Consider the following 17,284-nt stretch of genomic DNA (forward strand, 5'->3'; position numbering starts at 1 on the left):
TTTTGCTTCCTGAAGTGAAAACATAATGCTTGGTGACATTAATACAGTGCATTTCAAGTATTCAATGTGCTTTACATCATTATCTCAACAATTCTCACTGAAACTTGATAAGGCAGCTGAGGGTGGGAAACTCATAGCAACTGAGGCCACCTGAGTGAAAGTGATTAATTCAAGCACATCCTGGAGCAGTTGACCTGCCCCTACCAGAGGAGCGTGACCCTGTCCATTACAGGTCATCTTCCTGCCTCCTGGGCGTGGGAACCTGGTACACATCACACCTCTGACTTTTCAGGATTCAGCTTCAGTTTATTGGCCCACATCCAGCCCATCACTGTCAAGCACTGGTCTAACATCTCAACCGCCTCTCCTGATTAAGATGGAGCAGAGAGACAGGTCTGGGTGTCATCAGCATATTGATGACTCTTCAGCCCAAATCTGATGACAGCTCCCAGTGTCTTCATATAGATGTTAAATAGCACGGGAGACAAGATGGAACCCTGAGGAACATCACAGGACATCTCACATGGTGTTGAACAACAGCATCCCTTCTGTAAGCAGTTCTGGAGGTAGGAGCCGAACCACTGAAGCTCAGTGTCCTCAACCCTGACTTCCCTAAGATGCTGCTGAACGATACTGTGGTCAGCTGTAGTGAAAGCTGCCAACAGATCAAGGAAAGCAAGCAGGGTCACCCTACACCTCCTGATAAATGTCATCTATCAGAGCAACCAAGCTGGCTTCACAGCCATGTCAGGCCTGAAAACCAAACTGGAATGGATCCAAGTAATCAGCTTCCTCCAAGCATGCCTGAAGGTGGACTGCCACCACCTTCCCAAGCACACACCCCCCGGGGGGATATCTGCCACTGGGCAATATTTGTTTAAGAGAGGAGGGCTCCCCAGCCATGCCACGGTTTAAATTTACCACTGGCACACCTCCTGCTGGCGCTGATTGGACAGTGGGACCACCCTTGGGTGTGGACCACCCGGTGATGCAGCCCAGACAGCAACGAAGGAGGCATCAATCTCTGTCCGCTGCTGGATCACTGAAGGGACCCCAATGCCTGGTCACAACGCTGCCACTAGAAAAAGTGAGCAGATTTCTGGGGAGGCTTCATACCTTTGGACTGCTAGTGCTATCTTTTAAAGCAAAAGAAAACTGATGAATTTGTCTGGCACCTAGATGCTCTTTAACACACTGGTTATTTTCCGCCAGAATATATATAATTCTAAAATGTTATCATGTTGATCCTTGCAGCCTTCTTTATTTAGTCTAACAAGTTACCTCCTCAAAGATTATGAAATTTTCCCTGACATCTAATAGCACACTCCTCACATAAACAAGGGAAATTGTCACAGCAGCAGCTATAATAAAAATAAAAATGAATTTCATTGTAATGAGATTTTGGTCTCCTGATAAAGTTTCTTGACAAATGGGATTAATTATTTTTCCTTGCACTTCATTTGCACTGTATTTATGCTATGTCTATTACATTTTTATATCCCACCTTTTCACTGGAGAATTCATAGTGGTATAACTGGAGGTTTCTTGGTGAACTCTGACCAAAGTGCTGGCAGCCCCAGACCTGCTTCTCTTCATAGATGGAACTACATCAGGGACCTTCAAGGTAATTATCCCAATGTCTTTGTTGCATTATATGTGAAGGTAGTGGGTGAATTGTTTCCATGAATTAAGCTGGAGACTAAGGTCTTATCCACACTTTCCCTCCATTCTTTCTAGGCACAGTCCATGATTTAAAGCTCCATAGCTGAGCTCCCCCAGAGAATACCTCATGAAAACCCACTCTTTAAGGTTTAATAGGAGCAAATGTCAATCTACAGAAAACCTGAAGTTTGCTCCGATTCAGCTTTAAAGAGCAGGTTTTTGAGGGGGAAACCTCAGAGCAAAAAACCCAAATACTTGGACATGGAGCGTTCAAGCACAGACCTCTGCCTGGAAAGAGAGGGACAAAAGAAACAAACAATGAAAACTCAATAGATAGCTGACATTGTCTAACCTCCCTTCAAATCTGTGCAAAGAAATCAGGATGAATGCTTAATAAACAGTTCATCTGGAAATGACCTGAGATTGGGATACATGAAGTTCAGAATTGTTCCTCCAGTGCTTAGCAGGATTTGGTCTGCTTCCCTCTCTTCACTGAAGCAGATGGAAGGAATGGAGATAGACTAACATGCCCATGGAGAGGACAGTTACAAATAATATCGCAAGAGCCCTTCTGGATCAGATCAAAGACTCATCTAGTCCAGCATCCTGTACCTCATGGTGGCCAACCAGATGCCTCTGGGAAGCCCACAAGGAGGCCTTTTCCTGTTTTTACTCATCAGCAACTGGAATTCTGAGATATTCTGTCTTGGAACTTGTAAACTCTTCTCGGATCACCTGATTATTTAGCATTCATCCTGACTAGCAAGTCAGAAAACTTAGGTGGAGATTATACAATGTCCACGCTTTCCTGGAGCTTCATTCTGATTTGTTTCTGAGGAGCTTACATGACAATCAACATTCATTCTTATTTTTTTGCATGGAGGTATATGTCTTCCTGTCACTCAATAGGTAGTCTACACTTTTAGTGCATTTCCCATTCACTTTCCTAACTGCAAGAAGTCCGCGTCTTTTAAAAGTGAATTTGTTGTGACACAGCACTTTAATTACACAAACTTAAATTTCTAGTATGTGATTGAATTCATTCTGCAAAGTGACAGCCTTGAGGCAGTCACAGATTCACATTGAGAGCCATTTGTATTGCACTCCTTCTTACATAAAACTAAAATCCAGCCCTCTGGTTTATGTCTGTGGCTGCGTACACGCCATACATTTAAAGCACAACACTCAAAGAATCTGGGGAACTAGTTTGTTAAGGATGTCTGGGACTGTGGTTCTGAGAGTGGTAAACTCAGAATTCTTTGAGGGGTGGTCATGTGCTTAAAGTGTATGCAGCCAGTTTCCCCAACAGCCTTTCTAGTACCTGATTATTGCATATATTCTAAAAATTCATTTGAAAGGCAAAAGGTGATTGCTACATGGAGTATTTGACATGCACATGATTTGTCTTCTGCAGTTCCCTTGTTCAGGTGCTTCTGCTTGTTCCTGTGGTTCTCTTTCTCCCCTCCTCACAAATCCATCATAATTCTAAGATGTGATGTGTTGTGACTGGGCTTGATTGACGGTGCTTCATGCCTGCCATGCTGCTTAGCTGTGCAGCCAAAGATCTGCATTTCAGAGCAAAGCTGAATTGTAAAGTGCCGTGTGGGAGTTTCATAGAGGGGGAAGGGGAGAATCAAAACAGTGTCAAGCTGATTCTCTTTGCCAAGAACTGCGGAAATGTCACCTGGTGTTACTTCATGGTGAAGTTTCAGCAAGGGAAAGTTTTGGAGTAGGATGGAGCAAGTGCAACATGCCCTTCCTTGATTGCCTCATAAGAAATTCCAAAAGGGATTTGTGTGCTCTACACAGGTTGGTCTTCAGGTCACTTCCCAACACAAGGAGAAGGCAAAAACTCCAATTTCCGAGCCTCTCAAGTAGCTTGCTTTTAACAGTTCACTTTGGTGAATGCGAGAGCAGCTAGATAAATTATTTGTGGGTCACTAATATTTCAAGCTAAGGATCTTCACTCATCACCATAGTTAACTTCAGGGTTGAGTAGAAATTTGCCCTGCAGCAGATCTCATTTCTCCTTCCTACCCACTCAGTACACAAGTTTGCTTCCCTTACCTCCTACACCTTTTCACTTTTACCAATAACAAATTAATGGAGAGAAAAATAATTAGCAGACCATTACAGACCATCAAATATATGTTTTAACTTTATGTTTGTCTTTCTGTAGACCAGTTTTCTGCCTGTCTTCCCATTCACCTGTGGCCTGCCCCCACGGTCCAGTTATTGCTAATGTGAGAAAACCTATGAAGAATCTGCTCTCATGAATCCATACTGAAGTGGGTGTCTGGTTGCCATAATGGGCTGGGGAAGCAGGAACAGCTGCTATCCTTTAAACCCATATGCTTCTCCAGTAGTTAAGGCTGGAAGATCCCAGCCTGACCTATTTATTGGGTCCCTTGTCCCACTTCCTGCCGAGACTGGGGGAAGGGAGCTATGAATAATGTATCAGTTTGGAGGGGTAAATGTCCAGAGCAAAGCAAGCACATATTCTACACCTGACAGATCAGCTGGACGGCAGTAGGTTCAGAAGAGACAAACTGAAGGTCCATTTCACCCAGTGCATTAATGTGATTTATATATAGATATTTATAGCTTGCCCTTCACCATGCAGTCACAAGTAGGGTTACATTCAGCTCTATTCAAATCAGCTATGTAACACAGAAACATTAAATGGGAGGAATTTTCTGAACTCCTCATCCAAGTGCCTGTGCTAAAAGGTGCATCTTAAACTGACATCATTTTTGCAAGGTGATAAAAAGGTTGTTCAAAGTGCACCACCTTAGTCCTCAATCTCCATGATTCTGCTTGGATGGTTGTGTGCTATCTTGGAGGTGCTACCTCACAAGGATTTTAGTAGCAAGCATAAGGATACATATCAAGAGCACCATTGATGGGGGGACCAGAGAGACCCACCAAGATGACCTCAATCATACACACTGCAATCTATGTAGGCAATATGCATGCTTGGACCATCTTGGATGAGTTTCCCCATTGCTGATGGAAGTAGCAGCTGAGCAGCAGTAGATCGCTGTAGCTGGCTTAGCCTTTTTGCATGAAGTATTTAAATGGATCCTGCTCTGAAGAGAGATTTAAACCTTAATTCATACAGTTCACAATATGAAGAGCAACTTAGAACCTGAATGAGCTTGTCAGGTTCAGACCAACAAGTTTCAGACCAACAGGACTCTGTGTTTCTATATGCCTAAACTATGGGCAGTAAGGTATACAGGAGCATATAGAAAAATAGTGGTTTTGGGGTGGGAGGAGACATGCTGTTTTGGGGAGAAGCTGTTGTGTCTGATGTGTTCAGATCTGTGGGCACCTCAGCATCTATATGTCAAAGGCTGCAAGGAACCTGGCTTTGCTTATCTGGACAGCTGTCCTGTCATATAAGTTCTTCCCCTAGTGTAGTTTACACTTATAAAATCCCATCTGCTGGTTTCTCTTGGGACCCCAGGTGTTTCCTGAATACTCTCAGAGAAATAATCATCCCGTTCAGATTGCACCATCATTCACTTTCAGTCCCTGTCAGATTCCCCATTTGCTTTTGTGTTCAGCAGAATACCAGAATTACTGCAATGATGGGTTCCTCCCTTCCTCCCTTTCACCCCTATCCCACCTGGGGCTGTGCAAGAGGTAAGGGGAGCAGTGGGTGTTGGAAGGTCACCTTCTCCCCCTTTAGCACACTTGTGACCTGACTCTCCCTTCCTTTTCATGACTGACTTGGAAAATGAGTTAATAACCTGCCCTGATCAGTGGACCAGCTTTAAGCTTTCTGTCCTTGCTGCAGCCAGGCTGCAGAATTCCTCTGCTGTCAGGCCAGATGAGGCAAAACCAGGTGGCTCACAGGCAGGTGAGAAGCTGCCTGTCTCCTTGGTAGGAATTGAAAGCAAGATGACCCCATAGTGAAAAGTAAAAGCCTACTCATGTCGTCCCCGTCCCCCCATTTTTACTGGCTAATGCTGATGCTTGCACAGTACATTCAGCCTTACTTGGCAAGATTTTCTTCTGTTGCCGCTGTACTGTGGAATGACCTTCCCTCTGCCATATGTAAAGCAACAACTCTCAGTTGCTTCAGACATCTTGTGAAGATTTATCTTTTTGTCCACGTTTTGCACGTTTTGACATGTTTGAACCTGCCTTTCCTAATTAATAAGCCCTTTTCAACATTATTAATGGTACAGGGCCCCCATGCTCCTTTGCAGCTGGTTACTCCAGAAAGTGCTTAAGAATGTAAGATGAGTCTTACTGGACCAGGCCAATGGCCTATCTAGTCCAGCACCCTGTTCCCACAGTAGCCAACCAGATGCCTGTAGGGAAACCCACAAGTGGAATCTGAGCACAAGAGCACTCTTCCTTCCTGTGATTCTGGTACTCAGAGACATATTGCCTCTAACAGTGAAGGTGGAACATAGCCATTCTGGCTTCTGTTCAAATTGATTCCAGCTGTGAGAACTCAAGTGAATTGCTTGAGCCTGGCATGAGTCGTGACAAATCCTGCCTCTCTTCTACCCAACGCAGGAATGCTTATAAGCTTGAGAATGTCAGAAATAACTGTGGTCTTGGCAAGGGTGACCTTTTTGCAACGAGTCTCGAATAGAGCTGTAAAAAGGTTCCTGATTGATAATTTATCTTGGCTAAATATCAGTTCAGCAGATTGACTTGGGCCTGCTACTGGAAGAGAGACATGGAGAGAGAGAGAGAGAGAGAGAGAGAGAGAGAGACAGTAATTCCTGTGCAGGAATTAGCAGTCAGTGCGCACCTGTTACTACAAGAGACTCCAGCTGAAAAAAAGAGGCACTTCAATTTAGTGCAATTATCTCAATTTTCCCAGGATAAGGATCCTTGAGATATTTATCTGATTTACAAGGGTGTTCTGTCGAGGTGGCAGGCATGAGACCTTAAAGAGGCATTCATCAATTTCATGTGCACAGAGGGAGGGGGAAAATGTATGAGAGAGACGTATGGTGAAGAGAGGTTGGGAAGGAGCAACAACTCTCTGTGCCTGTCTTCAATTATGATGAATTAAACAATTTGAAGGAAAAGGGACCAGGCAGAGGGAACACAAGGGTGGGGTAAACATTCCCCCTTACTTGGGAGATGTAACAGGGTAGACTTGGAATTCAGAACAAGTCTCTAGAACAGATTATGGGACAAACCCATGTTTTAGAATCTTGAATTAGTTGCTTCTATCAAAACAAACATTTTCAGCTTCCTTTTCTCCTCTCTCTCTTGATGAGTCTACGTGTTTCCTGGCTCTGCTGCCATGAGTAGCCCTCATAAGTAATGCTGGGCCAAAAATGTTAGGTGTGTGCATGAGTATTCAACTAAATAACTATGCAGCTTTAGCTTGTGCAAGTAGACCTTCGCCCATGCTGTTCCCAAATCTCCCATGCCTCCATGATCTTTTAAATTTATTTTTTTGTCGAAAAAATGTGTTTGTAATAGCAAGGTTGTGCGTTGCACATATAGTCAAAAGTAAGATTGCATTCTGGGCTGCTGTTGCCAGTTCCTTCTTTCCCAACAGTCCCAGGCCACTGATCAAAATCTCACTCAATTCTTGCATTAAAATCACCCAGGCCTTAGGCGTCTCTGATAGGATGGCATCCAGCTGAGAATCGGCATCCAGTGTTGGTGCATAAGTGCTTAAAATAGTAGCCTGTTGGTTTTTGGCGAGTTTTATTTGAAGAGTTTAAAGTTGCTCATTAATGCCAGTAGGGACTTCTGACAAAAAGCCTACTCCATGTATTCAATGTTCTTGTTCAGATAGACCTTTTCAAAAGCCTCCTCTTTCTTCCTTCAGTTGTCCTTCTACTGCTCTTCGAGTTTCTTGAAGTGCTGCACTATCGATGTTAAAATGTCACAACTCTCTTGCAATGATGGCAGTCTTCCATTTGGGACACTCATTATCTGCGTTATCCAACAAAGTCCGTATATTCCATGTTCCAAAGTTCATTTGTCTTTTACGACCACTGGGTGGTGGCCCCACTGGGCACAGTAATCCAGTCAGAGAAAAAGGGAGGCAGACTATGTTTAGGGCACCTTTTCTAGGCTTTCCCCCTTTTCGAGGTGAGCAGAGTGGATCCTAAATAGGAATGCTCAGTCATGGATACAGCTGCCGAGATACTGAACTGCCTCATTCCTTGAGTCAGAACAACTGAGTCTGTATCCACTGCCCATGTGCCAGTTCATGACTAGGGGTTTTTAGATCATCACCTGGTTGTGGTGAGTGGGCTTGCACGTTCCTATGATCCTTGTGAGTGAAGCCATCGGGAGTCTCGTATTTCCAGTAAGGTCAAGGGGGAGGAGCTAGACAAAGAATGATCCAAGTAGTCCTTAATGGCAGAACAGGCGAAAGATAACAAGTGGTATGTTACAATGGTTGTGAAGGTGGATGAAGGCTGCAACAGATAAGAATCTACCAGTCGTCGTGACACTCATGCCATCAGAATAGAGCCTTACTGCAAAGACTGTGTTGGTCAGCATGTACTGATCTACACACATAAAACAAATTCACGCACAGGCGTCTTCCACAACACAGGCACAGCATCCTTCTCCTGGCAGCCTGGCTTTGTGTTCAGCAAAAGGCCACATTCTACAGTCATTTCTCTCAGCAAGGGGACACGCAGAGGCTGCACATGGCAGTTCCAGAAACTCCATCCAGCATTGCTTCCGCCTTCACTGGAGGGAAATTGTTCATTGCCCACCAACAACTGTGCTATGTACGGACCTGGTGGATAAGTGCCCACCTTTTCCCCTTTCCATACTGTTAATCTCTCCAGAATGACTCACTGAATTGGCAGCTCGGTGGCTGAAGCATCAGTGGCCTCTGTCATATAGAGACACTCTTGTCATTCACAAAGAAAAGAGGCAGAGAGAGAGATCCTTTGCTTTCAGCCAGCAGTTCTGGGGTGGGAAATCTGTGACTTTCCAGAGATTGCTAGGCTATAGCTACCATCATCACTGACTGCTGGCTAGGGCTGATGGGAGTTGAAGTTAATGTCATCTGGAGGGCAAGAGGTTCCCTTACCCTTATGGCAGTTTATATGCCCTTGCTGAGGGAACACAAGAACTGTCCACAAAGCATATCATAGCTCCCTAGTTTGTTTATGTCAAGGAGGCATGTGCAAGTAGAAACTGACCTCCTTTTTGGTAAAGAAGGAATATCAAGTATAGGAGACCTTGCCATTGGCTGCCATTTTTTTTTGAGGTAGCTTTGCAGATGGCCACTGCTGGGATTGCAAATGGAGAGTGTGCAGTTGTACTAAGCTCCTGCTTTTGGGCTTTCCATAGGTATATTCTGACTGACCACTATGGAAATAGGATGCTGGACTAGATGGGCCGTTGGCCTGATTCAGCATATACTTCTCATGTTCTTAAAATGATTTTACCATGTTCTATTGGCACATTTAGGCACATTGAAAGTAAGCTAAGCACGCGCACGCGCGCGCACACACACACACCTGCACTCCACCCACTGATATTTTATCTCCTCTTTGGAAATTTTCAAATGCGGCTTTTTTGTGTAATTTTTCTCCAGACCAGTAGTTCTTTTAGAAATGGTGTTTCATGCTTCCAGCAACATGGCAACAACAATATTCCACATGGCTGCCTAGCCACTTCATTTTGCACTAGCTGCAGCCTCCAAGTTGTCTTCAACTGAAGCTCCACATTAAGCACATTGCAGTAATGAAATTGGTGCTGTTTATTTTGTACAAATATTTAACTACAACGGTCAACCTTTTAGATAAACAGTGGGCCTTATTAGAGGGCCCTATAACAGCCTGGTCCTTTCCTTTTGGCTCCTGCTGTTTGTAGGATGAATTTGTCTGCTGCACAGTGCCATTTTATATGTGCCTACTCAGAAGTGAGCCCACTGAGTTTAATGGGACTGCCTCCTGTGTAACTATGTACAGGATTATAACCATAATGGCATGCTCCAATATATTAGTTGAGGGAGCGCATGAGAGTACATATTTTTGACTAAAGTATGTCTTGTGTTTTATTATCCCCTTGTTACTTATTGAAATATTCACACTGCAGGAATTTATTGATTTAATGTTTATGGACTTTGTAATATGTTTATTAATTGAATAGTTGGGTTTTCCCTTAGGAACTGAACTGAAATTTTATTGATGTTATTGTACAATTTTATTGCCATTCTCCTCCCTGCTTTTCTCCCTCTCTTTGCGACACACACACACAAATACTAAAATTATTGTTAGCAGCTTTTGACTTTACTTTTGGGAAGAAAAGTGAGGCGCAAACATTAAAAGGAAAGGTCTTGGATGTGGAAAAGGTGGATACAATCCTGTATTCAGATACAAAGTTGATAGATGATCTCACCTCTCAGCTTGACTTACCCCATAGCATCCTTTCAGGGATACAGTAACCCCATATATAGTACAGTAATTGGAGTAAGGATATCTTACAAACTGAGTCTAAAGACCCACTTATCTGGTAGTAAGTCTCACTTAATTCAGTGGGACTCACTTAATTCAATGAGACTTACTTTTGAATAGACACTATATAATTGTGCTATAAATGCAAAACATTTGGAAATGAAGGGGGAAAGAAAATAGAGAAAAATACATAATTGTGAATGTTATATTGGCTGTGAGTCTTGGAAGACCTGCTCCCTGCCTTGCAGCCCTTTTCCCACCTGGCCTGGGAGGACAGAGAGGACTGACTCCAGCTACAAAAGCTGAGGTTGCTGAACAGCTTCTTGAGCTAGGGCATTGTTTAAGGGGTTTTGTTGTGGGATGGGGTTGTTTCTGTTATTGATGTTATCATTTTGTATCTTTATTTTAGATCTTATTATGATTTATGTGGAGATTGATTTGACTGTGCACTTTTTGATGTTTTATTTCTTCTTTATGACTACTTTTTATGCCTGTAATTATGTAATTTTGTTCATGTTGTAAGTCAACTTGAGCATGGTTTTAACTATGGAAAGGCAGCATACAAATACAATGATGTATGTATGCATATGTATTTTATCTTCTGTTGTGAGTTGCCCTGAGAAACTGATTATAAAGCAGCCTATAAATACTATATGGAAATTATAGGGGAGGTGAAAAGCAAGGGAAGGGTCACCAAAGTCTTAAACAAAAGTTGTAGCATCCTCTGGGATCAGTGGAGATTATTGGAAGCTGAAGTGAGGGGAAAGCCCAGGGTCTCCCTCTTCCTTGTATGCAGCTTTGTTTTAGATAAATATAAGACAGTGGAAGCGTTTTATCTGATGTCTCTTGTTTCCAGGTGTTGCTCCTTCTCCTCAAGTAAGCAGGCTGTACCACTTTAACCAAGACAAAGTGGCAAATTCATGGCTGCTTATACAACTTAAATTTCCAAGATCTTGGAAAGAGTTAACATTGATTTGGGTGACTTTCAAGAGGCACTGGAGCACATGTAAATTAGGAGAATGGTGGATATCTGGTTGGAAGCAAACAAAATTGGCCAAAAGAATAGGTGAAACCCTTTAAAAATAAATAAATAAAAGGAGACAAGTCTATATATACAATTACTGTTTCTGCACACTTGCATTATTGTGATTCATCCCCCCCAGGCTTGGGCTAAACAGCAGAAACGATAACAGTACGGTTCATAACACACTGGGCATGAGAAACCTTATTGCTCCTGCAACACACCACAGACAAGTTGTTCATGACTATTGTGTGATTCTTATCACAGTGCTGATGAAGTGGGCAATACGGTATAGACTGCTCAGATCTGATGCATGTCAGACCTCCACATCTGCAGGGGTCCAGACAAGGCCTTGAACTATTTGCTACACCAGGCACAGCCCCTGAATGGCTCTGTAACTCTGTCAGCAAGGAAATGGAAGTTAAGGGAAATGGGAGGAGGGGAAGAGCGAGGGAAGAAATACTGTAACTGGACTTGATTGTTGAAGTCACCTTGGGGAGTCACAGACTTGGAGGTCATGGGCCCATATGTTTAAACCTCTGTAATAAACCAAAGCAAGAACTGGTAGGCCCAAGTGAGTGAGCTTGAAAATTGCCAAAGCTGAACTCCCTGCAAATGCAATTTGCCAGGGCCGTTAGAGAGTGTAAAACTCTTGCCAGCTGCAGTAAGGATTACTTTTCCTCATCCCCTTAAGTTCATCACTCTTTTTACAATGTGCTGTAACGTTGCCATACATTTGCTGAGTGGGTATGCTGGCAGCTGGCCTATCAAAAATAATTTATGTCTCTGGAAAAATGCTCTTGGACAAAGCCTCATTTAGCAAACCCTGTGAGTGGCTGGCCTTATTGGTGAATGTAAATAACTATATCCTTAAAGACCAAAGAAATCCCACCTTAGGGCTCTGCCTAAAGCACTGTACTCCCTCCTCTGAACAAATCACTAACATGGTTTCCTTGTTATGCCATTTGTTCCCCTGCTTGTGCAAAACACTCAACTGGCACATTATATCCAAGTAATTTGTGCTCATGTTGAAACCTGTGCCTGAGGCCAACCCCTTGCTGCAAAAAGCAATCTGATGGTTGGTGTCTTCAGTGACATCATTTGGTTGGGGAGAGATGTACGTACGCTCACTGGAGGAAGAAGAGGAGTGCAGGGGGAGCACACCGCCTCCAGCAGCGCAATCCGGGTGGGGTGCCATCATGGTTGTCCCCCCCCCAGCACTGGATGCCACGCCCCCAGGACGCACGCCAGCCCCACTTCACCTGCTCTCTGCGCCCCCGGAGTCGGAGCATGAAGCTCTGCCACTGCATTTGCTGGGGTTGCCCTCCTTTGTTTCCCCAAGTCCTGATGCAATAGTTGAAATGCATCTTTTTCTGAATCAAAATATGGAAGCACACTTCATACATATATTCCAAAAGGTTTGCTTTTCAATAATATATCAATAAGAGCTACATGCCCTGAAAGGAGAACACTCTCACGGTTAATGTGTGAAGGTTACAAAAGCATGTCTTTGCTTACTCGTAGTAAATATAGATGGTAAAACACACTCCTACCTCTTGTCACTGCTACCACCGCTGGCTGCTTCTCCAGGAGTATGCCAGATCCAAGAATACACCGTGACTCCAAACCTGTTCAGTAGGAGTAGACAAGGTGGAAGTATCATAGACATACTGAGATGTTAGGTCCTGCGAACTTCAAGAAATATACAGTTGAATATACAGTTGTCTGTTGATTAAATGTGTTGCCAAGGCTCTGGCTAGTCTCCCAGCAGTTCCATATACATCGGCATTTCTCAAAAAGTAGGCTGGGACTCTTGGCCCATTTTCGGATGGGTCTCAGTGCCACAGTCTACACCAGGCACAGGCAGACTCGGCCCTCCAGATGTTTTGGGACTACAATTCCCATCATCCTTGACCACTGGTCCTGTTAGCTAGGGATCATGGGAATTGTAGTCCCAAAGCATCTGGAGGGCCAAGTTTGCCTATGCCTGGTCTACCCAGTGCCTCCTCACTTGCCTGGCCCATCCCCTAGCCATGCCACAGCCCTTCGGGTTGGATTAGCTCCAGCCAACTCCATGAATTCTAAGTAAAAATGGCCAGGACTGTGAGAAGTTCAGTGGAGGTGGAATGTATCTCTTCTCTGAGGGGAATGAACATGAGGAAGTGTTGATGGAAATTAGAAAAAGAGATAACAGGCTAACTAACATTTATTATCATTATCAGTAAATAAAATGGGAATGAAAATGCTTGAAATTGTTCTGCTGCCACATGCTCAATGAACTTCCCTCTAGAAAGGAAAGACTGGAGAGTACAATTTCAATGAAATACACTTATTGTAATTTACTAGGGTACTAGGGCTGTTTAAGCGAAAGAAAGTCTCACCGAAATTTGTTTGTTTGTTTGTTTGTCTTGTCTTATATACTGCCTTTTGCCAATAAGGCCCCAGGACATTTTACTTCAATATAAACATATTGAAACAATAGAATTAAATACAAACAAAATATAATCAGAATAATGCCATAACTCTAAGAACAGCAGAAAAGGGGGGCATCAAATTATTTGTCAGCTAACAATTCTTCACCACACCTCTCCTCCAGAATCCTGACAAAAGAGATGTTAACCCATTTCCAAAAATAATATATTGGAGAAGTCAGATGTACCTTAGTGGGAAATGAATTTCATCACAAAACACACACACTTCCCTGAGCTGCTGTGTTTTACACTGTGCAGGGACCATTCCGAGGACTTCGTCTGCAAATCTCAAGGCATGAAGAGCAGGTATTCTCTGATATATTTAGGCCCTAGGCATTAAGGGCTTTAGGTCTAAGCACCTTGAGCACAATCTGCACCCAATGTAGTTGTAAAATTGAGATAACGTACACCTGACTTGTTGCCCCCATCAGCACCCTGGTGGCTGCATTTTGCACCAATCGCAATTACTGAACCATTTTCAAGGGCAGCCCCATGTAGAATGCATTACAGTAGTCTAAACTGAAGGTTAGCAGGGCACTGGTGACTGTGACCTGTTAGTGGTGTTTTTCAGTAAACCTACAGTAGACTGGGCTGTAAGACTGAACCTTAGGGTGCACAACCATACATAAGAACAAAATATATTTGATGCACGATGTGTGTGGTGATTTCAAACCATGATAAATGCTAGACAAGACAAACTGACATCATATCATCAAATCAAGCACAACACAACTGCTGTAAGGCTGTACCCGATTAAGAGCCAGGAATGTTCTGTTCCCATTCCCTTCATGTACTATTATAATCCGTGTGCTAATATTTCACATGGAAGATGCAAATACAGGATGCCAGCTGTATTTACTAGACTGATTATTTACTGAATTTAAAACTTTTTTTTAAACCTTCCCTTCATATCCAAAAGGCTCCCTAGGCAGTTTACAAGAAAACAAAGAGTTCTATAAAGCAAGGATGAAAACAGTACAGCCAAAAAAAAAAAAGTTGCAGTAATAATTAGCAACTGCAAATACAAGATTAGCAAAAGTGGAGTGATATGGTCAGCACCTTCCCTGGACTACTTCAAAGTAACCAAGGTTTCACTTCCTTCCCAAAAGTCAAATGGGTGCTCCTCAGAGGGTAGTCCATAACTTAAGAATCTAGGCCTTTCCACCTTCCTGTATTCTTCAGGGCAAAGTGACTTATTTGCACAGTACTTTATTTAAATAAAAATGTCAGAGAATGTGAAATTGGTTGTAGTTTGATCTTTGAGGAATGTTGAAGAAATCTCTTTAGGCCGCTGCCTCTCCCAGTAGGGCTGGTAAAGAGATTATAGGCCTAGTGTATTCACAGAAGAACGCCAGGCCTCTGGGCCTAGCACGCTAATCCATACAAAGGATAACAGAGGCCTAATTAATTCTCATGTCTCGGAATCTGATAACAGCACTGCACACAGGCAAGTCCGTAAGGACTTAATGAGTTTAATCGACTGCACTTGATGATTTTATTTGAAACCCTGTGCCACAAATTAAACTATTAAAAATGCACTTGAACTTGATTGGCAGCTGTAATCCCAACAAAGTCTATTTAATCCGCTGAGTCAGAGAGTGGGGCCCAGAAACAACTTTTCTCATGCTCCAGAGAAAGATATGGAGGGAATGTGAGGTTTCAGAAAGCTTGTTTTATGGCAACAAGAGATAGATGAATTCAGCGAGGAAGACCAACCGAGCCGCTACTTGGTTTTTGACGGGGGTGGCAGAAGCAGAAATAATGCAGATGGTGTGCTATGTTCACGGCCGGAAGCAGTTAATGTGAAAAACTGGCTTGAATATGTTTGTTTGGGAATGTTGAAGGAAACTGTGCAAGGTAGCCTTGGGGAAATCTTGGTAGGGATTGCACATACTTATACTGTATCATGCAAACAGTGGACGGTATCCAACAAAGTATTTCCATTAGTGCAAGGATTTTCTTTTGCCCCGTGGAACTCTACCCTCTCCTCTGTCTGTGCACCCACCACATCCTCTCCAAATCTTCTCCAGAGATTTGGGGGAACCTCAGAACAGATTTAGGAGCCTTGTGGAGAGAGGAGAGAGAGGAAAAGTTCTGTTATACAGCCAGGAATCCTTGTGTTAACAGAACTGCTTCATCAGATACCACACTCAGCTTGAGGGGGTGAATATGCTTTCATGTTTCCCCACGGGTCATATTGCTTGTCTTTATTTCTTTTCAATACCCCCAAATGATGTTTTTAGGAATTTAGAGTGGCTGGATTGCCTGAGCAGGTGATTCTCTAGTCTGGTGTGCCCAATGTAGACTTGGTGACAGGATGCAAAGGAGCACTGAGCTTTTGTACCTTAATAGGTGGATCGAATAGCTTCCTCCACTGCGGTGTGACAAGCCACAGTTCTTGGTGTTCCTTCTACAAAACTTTGCATCCTGTCACCATAGTGACTGAAATAGGTTCAGCATCCTGCACCTTCCCTAGCGTCTTTTGCTTCCCAGAGATGGTGTTGACTGTGCTTCACATGAAGCCACCACACCTATCAACAGTGGTGTTAACCTGAAGATCAGCTGAGCGGCCATTTCCCCATTGGCACAGAGAAGGAAGAAGTAAGACTTAAAGTCTTTAAACTTAAATTATCACTCTCACTCTTCCCTATCATTGGCTGCAACTACTTGTCTGATGTGCAAAAGTTTGTTTTGGGGGGAGAAGACATGGAAGCAAAAGCCATCTGAGGGAGCTAAGAGAGTTCAGCCCAACAAGCATCTTGCTACCATGGGCCTGCTAATAACATGGAAGGATTTTTTAAATGTTCATGTTGCTCACCAGCCCCAGAAAGAAGCATTTGTGCACAGAAGGCTTCTGCATTCACACACCCCATTCAAGAATGGGATACCACTGGCGTTCCACCTGTTGCTGGACTAAAGCTCCTGTCATCCCTAACCATTTGGCCATAGCAGCTTGGGCTGATGGGAGTTGGAGTCCAACAACTTCTGGAGGGACACATGTTAGCCACCCCTGATCTAACAGAATGAGGAACTGTATGAACCAATGGGTGTTGTTACCATACAATCGGTTCCCCCTGATGTATCTGCCAAGCTGTGTTGCGTGTAGTCCAGGTCAGAACACTGTCAGTTTGTAGTCCATCTCCCCATCCGTCAGATCCTTCATCCGCCACAATTTCTGATTATCTGGCATGGGCTATGCCCTAGCTACAGTGCACTTGCATAGCTGGATCAGGGTCACTGTTTGCAAATGGTTTGTGGGTATTCAATATTGTTTATATTTTGTGAAGTTGGGAGTTTTGCTCTTCTTTTGGATGCTGTTCAAGGTGAATCCTTGTTTCCTGGAACAGCTGTAATAGGTTGCAGTGAGTTTAATCATTTTTAAAATTGCCATCACATTTCAAGCTGTGAGCTTGTCTGATCTTACAAGCTAAGCAGGTTTGGGGCTGCCCAACACTTGGGTGGGAGACTGACAAGAAAAGCAAAAATCCTGCAGGAAGTGTGTTTAGGTATTCAGGAGCTAGATTCTGCAATCTAAATCAATACTAAACCAATAGCCTAGTGCTGCATATGAGTGAGATGTAAAATCCAAACTAAGTTGAAAGCTTCTTTTGAAGTTTTCATTAAAAAAAAGCAATACCTGATACTCTGATCTCTTCCCCCATGCTTTTTAAAATGTATTGTTTCATTTGGATTATACTTGCCTCTTATAACCAAAA

General features: G+C 43.3%; 1 protein-coding gene across 2 annotated transcripts in view; it reads right to left on the reverse strand.

The window, feature by feature from the left end:
- The window catches only part of LOC309363951 (clathrin heavy chain 2-like), a 52,476-nt gene extending 37,916 nt beyond the window's left edge, over window positions 1–14,560 (reverse strand). Inside the window, exons 1-2 of one of the 2 annotated variants that reach the window (XM_081900489.1) lie at window positions 14,468–14,560; window positions 12,651–12,725 (exon numbers count right to left, since the gene is read on the reverse strand). The gene's annotated coding sequence lies outside the window, so the exon portion shown is untranslated. Of the gene's footprint in view, window positions 1–12,650; window positions 12,726–13,756; window positions 13,936–14,467 lie in introns of those variants that run through there. The other variant, XM_081900488.1, reaches the window with a different exon arrangement.
- Window positions 14,561–17,284: the final 2,724 nt, after the last annotated feature.

This window comes from Podarcis melisellensis, assembly GCF_964234715.1.
Source record: "Podarcis melisellensis genome assembly, chromosome: 2".
NCBI classification, from domain to species: domain Eukaryota; kingdom Metazoa; phylum Chordata; class Lepidosauria; order Squamata; family Lacertidae; genus Podarcis; species Podarcis melisellensis.